General features: G+C 38.9%; 1 protein-coding gene across 2 annotated transcripts in view; it reads right to left on the bottom strand.

The window, feature by feature from the left end:
• The window catches only part of LOC120513679 (urea transporter 2-like), a 297,024-nt gene that overhangs the window by 135,048 nt on the left and 147,982 nt on the right, over positions 1-13,994 (bottom strand). The window lies entirely within an intron of this gene.

Below are 13,994 nucleotides of genomic sequence, written 5' to 3'. Positions count from 1 at the left end.
ATCAGTACTCTACATTGCAGCTTTAAAAGAGAAAAAAAACCTCTCAATCTACCCATTCTTTTTAATGTATGTCTTGCTGCCCTTGATCTGAAATGCTTTGCCATCAGTCCTCATGGCTCAGTTATTTAAAATATGGTCATAGGCTCATTAAAGACAAGAAGTGACAGGACTTTGGTTTTATGTTTTCCCTCAAAGATTTGGACATTCCAGTCTGCATGGAGCTTTGTAAAATAATTCTGGGACTTCTGTCAGGTTTGATTTATGACCACATGTGTCAGATGTAATTGCACCATCACTCTATCCATTCATTACCAGTGTTTCTCTCTGCAATGCCCTGCACCAGATCTCCAAGGGACAGAATGACCTGAGCTTGTTTTTCCAGTGAACAACAGGATTAGAGGTCCCCATTCCATCATGTTTTGCAGATCAGTGACCACCCTAAAACTGAGGGGAGTGGTCAGAGGATACAAAGCTGTATAGAAAGGAGATGCTGGGAATACCCTTGCCCAAGTCTGCCCCAACAAACTGAACCACAGTGCCTGCTGAGGGGGCTTGAAGCTTGCTTGCCCTGTGGACATGTTCTTTGTATGTAAATCTAACATCCCACAGCGACTCTAGGATGCATTTTATGGTGCACTAACTTCACCGAGTACCAGATCTAAGATCTTTGAAAATGTTATATTTTCCAGTAACAGGCAACTCACAGGACTCCCAAACTGGTTTTATGCAAAAAAATCTGTGTCCCCCACATTTTCTCTCCCATACTTATCAGGAAGAAGTTTTTGATCACACCCTTTTCTGATTAAAAGTAGAGGAGATATAATTGTGGAGCTACTTTACTGCTTCAGATCAGCATTGCTGTAATAACCAAACTCCTAAAAACTCTTACTCTGGCGGTTTGAATTTGCAGTCAAAACACAATGTTGGTGGGTTTGTTTTCTTTTTTTCCTTTCTTCTCCTTAGCTTTGAGATTTGATCTCTCCTCAGCTTTAGATTTCTTTGCAGTCATAAATCGAAATAACTGTCAGGATATCATGGCAGCAGGTTCATCACAGAGCAGTGACTGAAGCTCAAACACAGAATTTAATTAACATTGGATTTTTTTTTGGTGGGTTCTAAAAATAATGGGGTTTTTTTGTCTGATAAAATTTTTCTCCTGAGATGTTTGTTTTTTGAAGCTAATGGCCTAAACTGGAGCTCTAAATACGTGAGTCCTAAACTACATTTTGTACCTTGCATGAATTTCACACAGTTTAATCCCAGGTAAGTGCCATAAATTTCGCAAATAGTTCAGGTTTGAATGGAACCTCTGAAGGTCACCTGTCCAGTCTCTTGATCAGAGCAAGTTATGTGTCAAAGTTAGATCCAGCACATTAGGGTCTGGTCCTGAAAATCTCTGAGGAAGAACTGCACAACTACTTCTGTGTATTTCCATGCACAGAGTGAAAAAGATTTTCTCATATCCAGTGGATATTTCCATTGCTGCATCTGGTGCCCTCTGAGGAGAACCTGGATCTCTCATACCAAAAGTCCTCTTTTGTCATCAAAGACTGTAAATAGATTCCACTTTAGTCTTTGGACTGGGCCCACATTTCTGTTTGCACGCAAAATAAAATGTCTCCAGGAAGAGGGGGAGAAAGTTGGGTTCCCAAGCTATGCCACTTAATTTTGGTTTTGCGTTTGGTTTTTTGTCATTCCATCCATCCCCAGTTTTAAAATGCTTTTGGGCATTATATTGAAACACCCAACCTAAATTTCCTCTTTTGAACCATCTGAATTCTTTGTTATTTCATGCAAAGTGAAACAGGACAGTCTGGGATCACTGTGCAAGCAAACTCTGTCCACCTCTAGAGATATGACACAGTCCAGATAAATGACATAGGAGTTGGGTGTCAATGATCCTTGAGAGTCCCTTCCAACTCAGGTTATTCTATGAAAAGCAAAATTTTTGTTTCTTGCAAAAAAATTCTGTCAAACTCATGCCCCTCACATCCTACTTGTCAGATGGGTTGAGACATTTAATCTATCCTGTGAAATCTTTCAATATTAAAGAGGTTCAATATCTAGTTCTGGGACACACACGAAGATGAAAACCAAGAATAAACCATGAACTATGTACATTTATACAAAAAAAACCCCCAACAACCCTAGAAACATAAAGCCTTGGATAAATTGAAAAGCAAAAATTCAAAACCGAGGAAAGGCTGAAATTCTGGCATCAGGTTGTACAACTCCTCACCACAAGATGTCATTGGGGCCAAGAAATTAGAAAGGTCTGCTCAAGCAACAGGATATCCAGAATGATCAAGGAATGCAACACTTCACATTTCAGAGTTAAGACCAATCTGTATCTGTTATGATTTAGGATGAAATTCTCACTGAGAACAAATTACCCAACATCTGCCTTCTACAGACTTAATTCACATTCCTTAGAGGCATCTGACCCTGATTGTTGCTGGAGACTGGATGCTCCCTAGCAAGTCCATGTGTCTGATCCATTCTGGCACTTATTACTTCGCTATGGCTCTTGGTTGTGTTTTTTTTTTCCTTTTCTACCAGTGCTAAAACATAACTAGAGAAAAACAATTAGCTGTTCTCCTTGTCCCTGAACACCTGATTTTATGTACAGAATGGTGGAGGCAAACAGAAGGCAGAACCATCCTGCACCATGATGTCTCTGGAGCTAGAATTCTCCAGGACATGTGGCCATTGCCATTTTCCTCCTCTGTTTCAGCCACTCTGGTAGCTGTGCAGCCAATACATTCCAAAATAATGCATTTACAACCATCCTCTATGCACACCCATGCAGTCTATTCCCATTCTCTTGCCTAATTGCTTTGATTTCCCTGACTGCAAAGGAAGCCCAGCTCACAGGTTTCAAACTTCATGGAATTCTGCCGTCTTGGAGAGAGTGACAAGCACCCACGGCATCATTCCTCTTCCTACTGCATCACCCACCACTCCCTCATTTAATCTTTGTTTCTCGTAGGCTGCACAAAGCTCTGGGATAGACCACAGCTCCATTGTGCATGCAGATTACTTTCATCTAACCTCCAGCACTGTGTTAATTTTAGTGCTCCCTGCTGTGGATTTAAATCACTGGGACAATTTTGCTTGCCATGTGACTCTAAGTCTGAGAGAATGCAGAATAGATTGAGTATACTATTTTTATATCTAAAAGATCATTGTTCTTTTAAATATCACGTGAGTTCTAAATATTTGACTGAAGATGATTGATATGTCTATTTTCCATACAGTTAAAACAGCTTAATGGAGTCATAAGATTTCTGCCGACACATTACAGGATTTGGAATCTAAGTAACTCTTAGATTACTGGCATCCATGTCTCCCACCACAAGAGATCAAATATCGTGCTGGCAGCTATGATATAAATCACAGGAGTATCTCTCTCTATCATTGCTATAACCAGGTTCCAGGAAAAGGAAAACACTATTTACAAGCAGATGAAATCCACAGCATTTATACTCTGAGGTTTAAACCCCAAAGTTTAATTGCAATGGCAATATTGCACCACACAATAATTTGTTCAGAACTGAAAAAAAAAACCACTTGTATTTTGCTTTTGAGGATACCCTTCAATGTCCACATCTCTCTCTGTCTGGTTGAGGCTGACCCTATGCTGAAAATACTCAACTGTGTTGAATCTTCCCTTCAGTTCTACTGGACAGTGATTATATTCAGGAGGGTGATGCATCTAAAACTTGAGACTTTCAGGTAACTTGAGGTTTTAGACACCCTTATTATTTCAGATATTTTTTGGTGCTACATTAGGATGGTCTTTTCATCAGTAGGAGGGTGTTGAAGTCAGGGGATTTCTCCAAAGAGAGGCGTAGATCAGATGACTCTACTCCTGCAGACCAAGTTTTTTTAGGTTTTATGAGCAAAATTCCAGGTTGCTGCTGCTCACAGCTATTCCTAAAGACCTCTTTTCTTGAACTGATAACTATTCACCTAAAATGATTCATGGCCCTTGTCTTATGTGGAAAAAATACACAGTGGAAATCTACAAGAAATTCCCTTAAAGAGCAAGTTTGTCTTTTGCTTCTACAAACTCTACAAACACTCTACAAACATTGACATATAATCAAAAGCTCAACATTTACAAATTTAAATCCAAGTTAAGGTCTCAAATGCAGCAGTGCTGGTGAAATACCTCTACTCTTGACTCTCTTCAGAGTTGACAGCATGAAGCTGGTCTCTACATGGAGAAGTAGAGATCAAATCTCCAAAGAGGAGCTACGACCACTGCCTTGTTCTGCTCCCACTACTTTGACGTGTCTCCTGCTGACCCCTCTGCTCTCTGAAAAGTGCTCCTGAGGCTAGACCCCATCCCTGCCCAATACCTGTGAGCAACAGCACTGCTGGGGTCCTTACTCCAAGTGCTTCAAACTCTGACCAAGTTGCCAGCAAACCCTGTGGGAGGAGAGGAGTCACTCCAAAGAACATAAAGACTATTTGAAAAGGATTCAGACACTGATTTTGACAGAAGGAAAAGAGCCTGTCTCTGACTCATCTTAAATTACAGAGACTAATGTCAAGAATGGTTTAGCCACACAGTGTACTGTACTCTTCTGGGACAGAGACACTCTTCTCATTGTGAGTTTGACACCATCTGAGTCATTAGGAATGGTTTTCATGGACGAACCCATTTCAAGCCTTGAAATACAAAAGTTCTCTGTATGAAGTGTCTGTGAGAATTCCTCCAGTAATTTCACATTTGGATTCAATAGCTGAAATGAATTATGAAATTCTCTACACTGTCACATATTAAGAAGGAACTGTGAAATGCTGATAAGATGCTGAAATGAAGGCAAGGGGATTAAAAGGTCATTCTGCTGCACTTTTTCATCTGGTGAGGATTTGAGACTGAGCTAATTACCATAGTACCTGAACACTTAATAGACTCTGCCAAATTTGTTAGTGATCTCAGTAATAAGCTGCATACACAAACATCTCTGTAAGGTCTCAAAACATCTCCAGCACACAGGTGAAAACAAGGCTAATGGGTCCAGTCCACACTGGACTGGAAGATTCATGTTTAATTTCTTAAATAAATGACCCGTTGAGAATTTTCTCCCCATACTCATTATCTTCTCAGCTTGGCTCAGGAGGGAATACACACGTTCCAGTGTGCACTGAGCACAGTCAGTACAGCTGCTGAAGAACAAGGAACAATTTATTCCATGATTCCTAAGCTGGAGAAGTTGGGGATGACTGATGAAAACACAACAGCTGGGTTTGGGCTTGAGGAAGAAGTGCTAAATTGTCTTGGCTTCTTTGTTTCCCCATTCACCTGCTTTCAATCTATAAAGAAGACATCGCTCCTCAGAAAATAAATTAAATTTGGTAAAAAAACCCCAACAAACCAAAAAACTACTGATAGAGAAGAGCTGATTTTTTTTATCTCGAGTTTTGACTACTAGTACAATATTAGCATAATATTCAGCAGCAAACAATCTAATTTATAGAAATAGATGCTCAGAAGCTTTGAAATGTATTGTTTTTATACCTTTATTTATGAAAAAGGATTATGGTTTTAGAAGCTGGCTACACACTTATAACATTTATTTTATTCTAAACTATGGGATCAGCTATTTGTGAAAGAAGGAACAACCATTTTGTGTATTTACACGAAGCCCTGTACAGATACCTGTGTTTCAATTATATCCTCACTGTGGTGCCATGAGTATTCACTGTGGTCAGATGAGAAAATATTTGTCTTGTTTCTCGTGTTTTGACATGAAATACCACCCTCATTCGAGGCCCGTTTATGGCTTTCCATGGTATTTAGGGGAAGTTTCTCAAGAAAAAACATCATGGAGGAGCTGTCTACAGACCCACAGATCCAAAAGTCACTCAGGTGATGGCACCTGTTTATTTATTCATGTGAGGGTTTTGTATTTATAAGACTGTATGAATTACACTCTAGGGGGCAAAAAGAAGCAATTTCAAATCAACAAATTCTCCCTTCAGTTTGTGCCATGGTACACACTTATTTTTGATGCATTCTTTTCTGCATTCGTCCCTTTATTAATCTTCATTACATTTCATATTGTAGCACCTCCAATATTCTCTGAGCTGCCCACACTGATTTATATGTTCCTCAGGATTTGATCCAAGTAGTAGGTTTTTCTTATATTTTGAAGGATGTGTATTGACACAGATGCAAAATTGATATTAAATTAATCCTCTTTGTTGCAATAATAAATCTCATAGCATAAAGCTTTGGACAAGAATATTAGAAAGGAAATACATAAAGCCCAGCCCAGGACCTCTTCCACAAAGTGGCTGAGCAATATTTATTTAAAATTCGGTTGTATATGATCAGGGCCAGAGTGTATCTAGTGTATACAGACAGGGCTCATGATTTTAGCCCTAGACCCATGTTTTTGTAAGAGAACTGGTCAAACATTTCTTTATGAAAGAGCAGATTCATGGTTTTAGCTGTTAGCTTTCCTGTGAATGCATGACCTGTAACCTAGGCCGTTGGACAAATTATTTCAAATAAAATAGAGAATCCATTATACTTAACAATTTTCAATGATTGAAGCCAGTGATTGGCTGAGGATCTTGATTATTTTTGCACTGACACTACTTATTTATGAACTGTAATTTTGTTTTTTGACAAGAATTAACTTTCCTGTATTATTCATAAAGATTTTTTTAACCAATACCTGCTGCTTCCACAATAAAGATTTTCACAGGGAGGAGAAAGCATAACAAAATAATTCTCTCTCCCTTCTTTTTCTTTTTCCTGTAGGATTGGAACAAAACCCCCAACATTTTTCTTTCAAAGGAAACCTGAGACTTTATGTATTCAACACATTGTGTGGAACTATTTCAGAGCTTTGGGTCACGAATGGCTTCTTTCCATTAAAAGTAATGCTGTTATTCCTGGCAATGTGAGCTTGCTTGATTTTGCTCACAAGCAAAATCTGCCTGTACATATAAATCAGTGCCTGCAGTTTCAGCAGAACAGAGGAAGAGGAGGCATAGCTCATCTCAAAATTCCAAACTGTCTGGCAATTCACTTTAGCACCCTACACCGTTGAGATTTCTGTAGCTGTTTTAGTTCTGTTGAACTCAGGCTTAAGTTGAAGGATGCTGTTTTGAGACCTGGCCTTGAGGGCCTCAGAGGTGAGATTGTGGGGCGAGCAGCTCATGAATAGATGCCAGGCTGGGATCTGCTGGGAAATGCACACCTGCCCCAGAAAGGCACAGCTAGCTCTGGCTAGACCAGCCCCATTCCCTTCGTGTCTGGGAACCCCTCTGTCCCCACCTCTAATCAGGGCTGGGCATATGGAGAGGTGAAAGTGGCCTCCACTCAGTGTCTTCATTCCTCAGTGCTTTTACTTTGAATTTTTAGAAACTCCAAACACAAGCTCCTCCCACAAAACCAATATTGTGTGCCATGACACAAAGGATGGATCTAATCTGCTGTCTTCACCCAGGCTTGAAACACTCCATGGCTGGGAAGGATGTGTAGCATTTGGCTTTTTGCCCAGAAAATCAGACCCTCCAAAAGGTCATACACACACACACACACAAAAAACCCCCAAAAACCAAAAACAACAACAACAACAACAACAACAACAACAACAACAACAACAACAACAAAAACAACCCACCAAAAAACCCCAAAAACAAAAACAAAGCCAAAAAACCACAAAAAATAAAACAAACAAACAAACAAAAACCCTTACAGAGGTGGCAAAAGGAGATGGGTAAAAAAATGTCTTTTCTGAAAGGTTAATTGACTTTAAGGCAAACTTCATCTGAGGACAGCCCCTTGTGCTGATTACCTCTGTTCAAGATTTGGTTGGAGGAGAATGGATTTTGTACTCAAATAATCAGGCATCAGGAGGAGTACAACACATAGGAGAGCTGATTTTTGTCACCTTGACATAACAAGTGGCAGACAGGGTTCAGAACATCTTGTGGTGTGCTCTGGACACATCAGACCCTCTGATGATATCAGTAAAGGGTATTAAGTACTAGACACCTTTGAAAATTAAGAGTCCCTATGTAGGTTGTGACATACAGATTTGGGGGCTCTGATTCAAGACTCACAGTCAAGATTATTCAAAATACATAGAAAGCCAGTTATTACAGATTTTCAGTGAAATGTTGGTACCCTTGAAAATCTGAGTCCTGAACTTTACCAGGGAAATTTATGGAGGTGTGAGTATATTAATGTATTAAATCAGTCACAGGCCCTAAGCAAATTTTAGGAGAGGTGGTCCACATGTACATATTAGTTTCTAGAGACACAGAGAAACTCTGAAAACTTATCTTTCCATACTGCCTTTTTGATGGAACTTAGTATCCCCTTTTTATTTGGTACCTTTTTCATTTGAAATGGGACACATCAGTGCACTGATTTAATTTAAACTTTCTTCCTCTGAGTTCTCCCCTTTTCCTGACAAAGCAACAGAGAATGGGGAGAAGAGGGGTGGGTTTTGTGCAGGAGGAGAAGCCCTCCAGGAGGCAAGAGCTCAGGAGGCTCTTGCAGATGCTGACCTTGGCCCAGTGCTGCACTGACAGCTCTGGGATTTCCAGATCAGAGCAGGGCCTCACTCACACAGCCTGGGAAAAGCAAGCCTGGGTAGTATCCTCACAGATGTGTGTGTCACTGCTGTTGACAGGGAGTCAGCACTTGACTATTTAAGTCTTTTGGCCATAGGGAAAATTGACATCACAAAACCCAGGCTCTAAGAGGAAGCACTAAAGATTCATATGCAGCTTTAACGAACAATGATTAGTTGTTATTTATATTATAGCAATACTCAGCTGGACTCAGGGTCTTGTTTTTCTGGCTGTTCTCCACATCCTCTCTTGTGTTTCTCACAAAATACACCTTTCCCTATTACCAAAGCACTACTGAGAATACCTTCTATTGTGGCCAAAACCTATTTCTCCAATAAAAAGCCAATCTTGGCCACCATCTTATCAGCCACATCTAATTTGTTTAGTTTTAAGATTTCATCCTATCAGCAGATGGATTAACAAGTTGCAAAGTCCAATAATTATAACACAAAATATTTCCAACAAACCTCTTTGCTTCTAAAGGGTGGTAGAAGAAGAAAAGAAATAGAAAAAGCATAAGCTTGAAATTTGTCCTCCAATGACCATATTAAAATTTATAGATTAAAAAAAATTATATCATGTATCATAATGAAGCCAAATCAGCAGTTTTGGCCTTGCTTTCTCTAAGCAGAAAGGCTTTGCAGTCTGACTTCTCCTTGGCTGCCTTTCTAGGCCTGAAATTCACAGCTGCATTGAAGCGGAGCAAGTCCAATAATGCCATTTGTTTTTCACTTAAAAAAAAAAGAAAAAGAAAAAAGAGAAAGAGGGACATATAAATGGATCATAGAAGAAGGAGGCCATTAGCAGACGTTTAGTCTGACCATGGCTAGAAGTGCAGATGGTTCAGAGGAACACAGCCAACTTGGCGTTTATATAAGCTATCTTGTATCTCCCTCTTTTTTCCTACACTGGCACAGATTGATTAAGAGGTCAAATAAAGGCTGCTTCAGTGTGAGAGTGTGCACGATGTATGACAAAAAATCCTGTCTCACAGTTCAGGGTTTCTAAACAACATAAAAGACAAATCAATGTATAAACTAATTCTCAGTCTGTTTAAGTCCTTTCTTCCTGAAAGCCGTATGGACCTCTCACTCTCTCTCTTGTTTTTTTCTTTTCTTTTTATCTTTTCAAATGTCCCAGTGACAAAGTGGTAAGTGAAGACAAGTAGTGGAATGTGAACATAAGGTGGTAGAATAGGAAAGCCCCCTTTAATAAAGCTGGTGAAAATTGCTCTATATTCAATAGACAAGAAATATTCCCCAAAAAATGTCTCTTCTGAATTATAAGCAAGAAAAAAGAAAAAAAAAAGAAAAAAAAAAGAGTGCAAAGGTCTTTTTAACTGACAGCTTCCCTTGTGGCAGTCTGCCTCCTGCACCGCCTAGCCTTTAGGTACAGAGGTTCTGAATGTACCTGCTTTGCACAGAGTTGAGTCTGTGAAAGACAATGGGAACTTGGAGATGCCTTCTGCAATAATAAAAGTAATGATCTTCATATGAATTTAGACACATGGGATTTTGATGGCGTTTGAACATCTGTCTCTCCATTTTTTTTTGGATACAGAATGTCTGGACACCTAACTGGTACCTAAATCACAGATTCCTGACACAGAGACCCTCTCCAGGCTTCTCTGGTGACCTGCCCAACCCCTTGGAACCTCCTGGATGGAGAGCACCTACCCTGAACTTCAGAACCTTAAAGTGCTTCAGCATCTGAAAACTGGGCTAAGCCGTGAGCTTTATTAAAGGCAGGAGCCCACCCCTAAGCAGATCTGAAGGCTGGGCTCTGAAGTGAGGCTCAGGTTGCAATAGCTCAAGCGGGCTAACTGAAGTCCTGCCTGTGCTTTTAATGCTTAATTACCCCAGGTGCCACGGGGATGGATACATTGAAAACAGATGGAGAGGTATTCCTGAGCATCTGAAGATAAGCAGATCAGTTAGGCCAGGTTCTGTGGACCTTGTTTGAATAGTTAATCACAGGAACACAGAGATGAAGAGAACCACATGGGTCACTGAGCTCAGGTCTGTGAAATTTTCTCATTATAATTTACAACCTGGAGAGTATCAAGAGTGTGCCAGGTGCTTCATATAGTCAAACAGTCTGACAAGCTGGTATTTATTTTGGAGCCAAAGGAGGTCTGTTTGTTTTATGAATCAAGGTTGTTATTATTTTTTATTTTGAGACTGGGAGGTTGCTAATCATTTTGTTGACACTGTACTTTGTGAGGGGATATTTTTGCTCACCTCTGTTACTGTTGACTCTGCATCATGGCCTAGCATTTTAATTTAAGAACTGTGACTTTTAAAGCCTTATTCGTAACTACTGAGTAGCCTTTGAATGTATTTTCTTTTTGGGCTCTTTAGACACAGCTACACACACGCATGTAGATACTGAAAATTAATAATAATTAAAAATATGTGTCATATATCCTTAGGACCACCCTGTGGTCCCAAAATTTGGACATGGTTTAAATATTTGCGTGCATATAGCATAAAATTTCCCTGAAAGAGAAAATTATCTTATTAATCAAAGCAACTGATCATTATTTTTCCAGACATGAAAACAGAAGATGACAGAAACACCTTTTTTTGGTTGGGATTATTGATGCAGTTTAATCACTTAGAGTGTGCACTAAAGAATTAACAGCAGCCTAACGTTAAAATTTATAACCAAAATTCTTATTTACTGAGTATGATTTTAAATGACAAAGCCACATTGTTATGTCTGCTTTAAGGAAAAGTCTGTCAGGGAGTTTGACATATTGGTGCAAGTTTCCCTATAAATATCCCAGAAAAAGCAAGTGTAGATGATTTTAGAAGCATTTATTGGACTATAAAAAGTGAAGATTATGAATAGGTCAATATTTTTTGAAAGGTGTTAATATAAAACAGTGTTAAAAGATTCTGAAATGATAAGTAGATATTTTAAGCTTGCTGCTGACAGAAAGTGACATCTGATAAAGATGGAGATAAAAATATCAATAAAACATGTTAACTACATTATGCCATCCATTTATTTGTTTAAGTTGGTAACAATTAGATTATTGACTGTAAATAATTTTCTAGCCCTTGGTAAATTTTTTATGGACGTGCCCTTAAAAAATGCTTTTGTTCATATGATTTTCCTTCTAATATGTAAAGTGCCCAACATGTTCACTGAGCAATTTTTGTCTACTAATAAAAAGTCTCTGAAATCCAGCCAAGAATAACAAACTTAAATCAGCAAAAATAACTTTGTAGCCACCAATGTGATCAGATGAGCTAAACTTCTGAAAATAAAGACAGAATGGTAAAAACCAGGCTTGGTAGGATGTTTCTTGCAGCATGAATGTTTTCAGGAGTACTTACGGATAGCTAGTGTAAGAGAGGAAGGATTTAAAGGTAATTTGGCTCAGGTACTAAACTTTTCCACAACTCAGCATCGCTGGAAAAGTCCAAGACACCATTCAAAGCCATCTGAAGAAACCCTCAGAAGTAATTCTTGGACATACAGCTGAAAACACAAGTGTGTAAGCAGAAATGAATTTTCCAGGCAATAAATTGCAACAATGGCCAGAGGCATCTGCCATATATAAATACAAAAGTGAGTGCTAAGACTTGTGAGGACACTTTATTACAAGAAACAGATCCATAAGACATCCTGAAAACTCAGAGATTGCTGTTATCCCTCCCTCCAGGAGCAGTAGAGATCTCTTATGGTGGGACAGGCAGCCTAATGGATTGTCACTTAGCTTTTTTAGCAATGCAGAAGTATCCAGCACATTAAGCCATGATGTAGTACAAGCTTGTAAATGACAGATTGTTCATTACAGGGCTTCAGAGAAGTTAATAATCATGATAATGGACCACAAGTCACAAGTGTCTCCTGTATACCACTCTTTCACTTTTATAGACATGTATAAACTTAACACATCAAACTCTTGTAGTTCACAGTCAAGTGGGAGAATCAATTAAGCAGGTTGAGAGGTTTTGCAGTGAAAACTGAGGGAAAAGTTTACCCAGCACACTCCACTGACTTTGTCAGACTTCCAGAGGACTGAGGAAGGAAGAGCAACTTCTTCACACAGAATATTTTACGAGATTTTGAAGATAAAGGCACTTCACTCTGGAGCAGCTATTTAACCATTTTGTTATAAGATGTCTGAATCTAGCAGATAAAAACAAAAAGAAAAAAGTGAAGTGGAAAAATTCCAGCAGGAAAAAAGCTGAGTGGTTCAGAGAACTGACTGTAGAGATTACTTACAGGGGTAACAGAAAACAGGAAAAAAAACCTGTTTTCTAAGGGCAATCAGAAAGGTTGATATCCATTGCCACATCTTCATTCTCCTTTTCTCCCACTACAGTGGAGTGAAAATCAGTCCCTGTTTGTAATTATTTGCAGTTACCCTAACTATTACTTGAGAATCATCAGAAGAAATAAAAGGAACATCATAGGCTGCAACACCAGAAAGAATTACTTAGACTTTCTGCAGGTTTCCATACAGATGCCACAATTTTTTGCTTGAAGGCAACAATACAGACACCATGGAAGTCCCTCAGGAATGCAAATATTGAGATGACTGACAGGAAAATGCCCAGTCTTACCACAGAACCACCAAGAGTGGTTCTGTTCTTGGCATGTAATATTTACAAGACTGGATGTCTTCTCACACAGGTTTTCTGTGTGTCATTTCCTACCAAGTTATTGAAAAACTTTTCCATTGTTAAGAAGAGAGGACTGTGTCCCTAAATCCCTGCAGTGGAATTGATTTTAGGAAAGATTTCCTCACTGAAAGAGTGGTCAAGCATTGGAACAGAGAAGTGAAGAATCCCCACCTCTGGAAGTATCCAAAAAAATCATGTGGTGTGGCACTTGGAGACATGGTTTGGCATTGAATATGGCAGGGCTGGGTTAGCAGCTGGGCTCCATGATCCTAGGGGTCTTTTCCAATCTTAACAATTTGAAATTTGTAGGTTATATTTATTTGTAGGTTATCTAGGACAGCTTCTCTTGTGGGTCCGTTCCAGCTAAGGATATTCTATAATTTTTACTTGAAATTCAGCTGGGCAGGATATAAAACTTCAGGGAAGTTTTATAGAGACAAAATGTGGCTTTCACTTAATCTAAGACAAATTGATCTAGGAGTGATTCAGGGTATTGCTAAAATTCTGGTTAGGTAATGTGTTATACCGACTTATTTTAACTTTGTATTTGTTAAAGAAAATATGTTCAAATATGAGTAAGTGTGCTGTTTTAAACTCATGTATTTTTGAGTATAAGAAAATGGTCTGTGCCTTAGATGGACAGAAGCCTTTTGTCATCACAGCAACACTTTTTCAATCTCTTTTGCTGTTCTGTAATTTTTTGATATAGGAAAACTTCAAATATTTAATACATTTGGAAAATTCATT

Source organism: Passer montanus, unplaced genomic scaffold (genome assembly GCF_014805655.1).
Source record: "Passer montanus isolate IOZ18808 unplaced genomic scaffold, ASM1480565v1 scaffold86, whole genome shotgun sequence".
Classification (NCBI taxonomy): Eukaryota; Metazoa; Chordata; class Aves; order Passeriformes; family Passeridae; genus Passer; species Passer montanus.
Note: the sequence above shows the minus strand (reverse complement) of the source record. Positions and strands in the feature narration are given on the sequence as shown.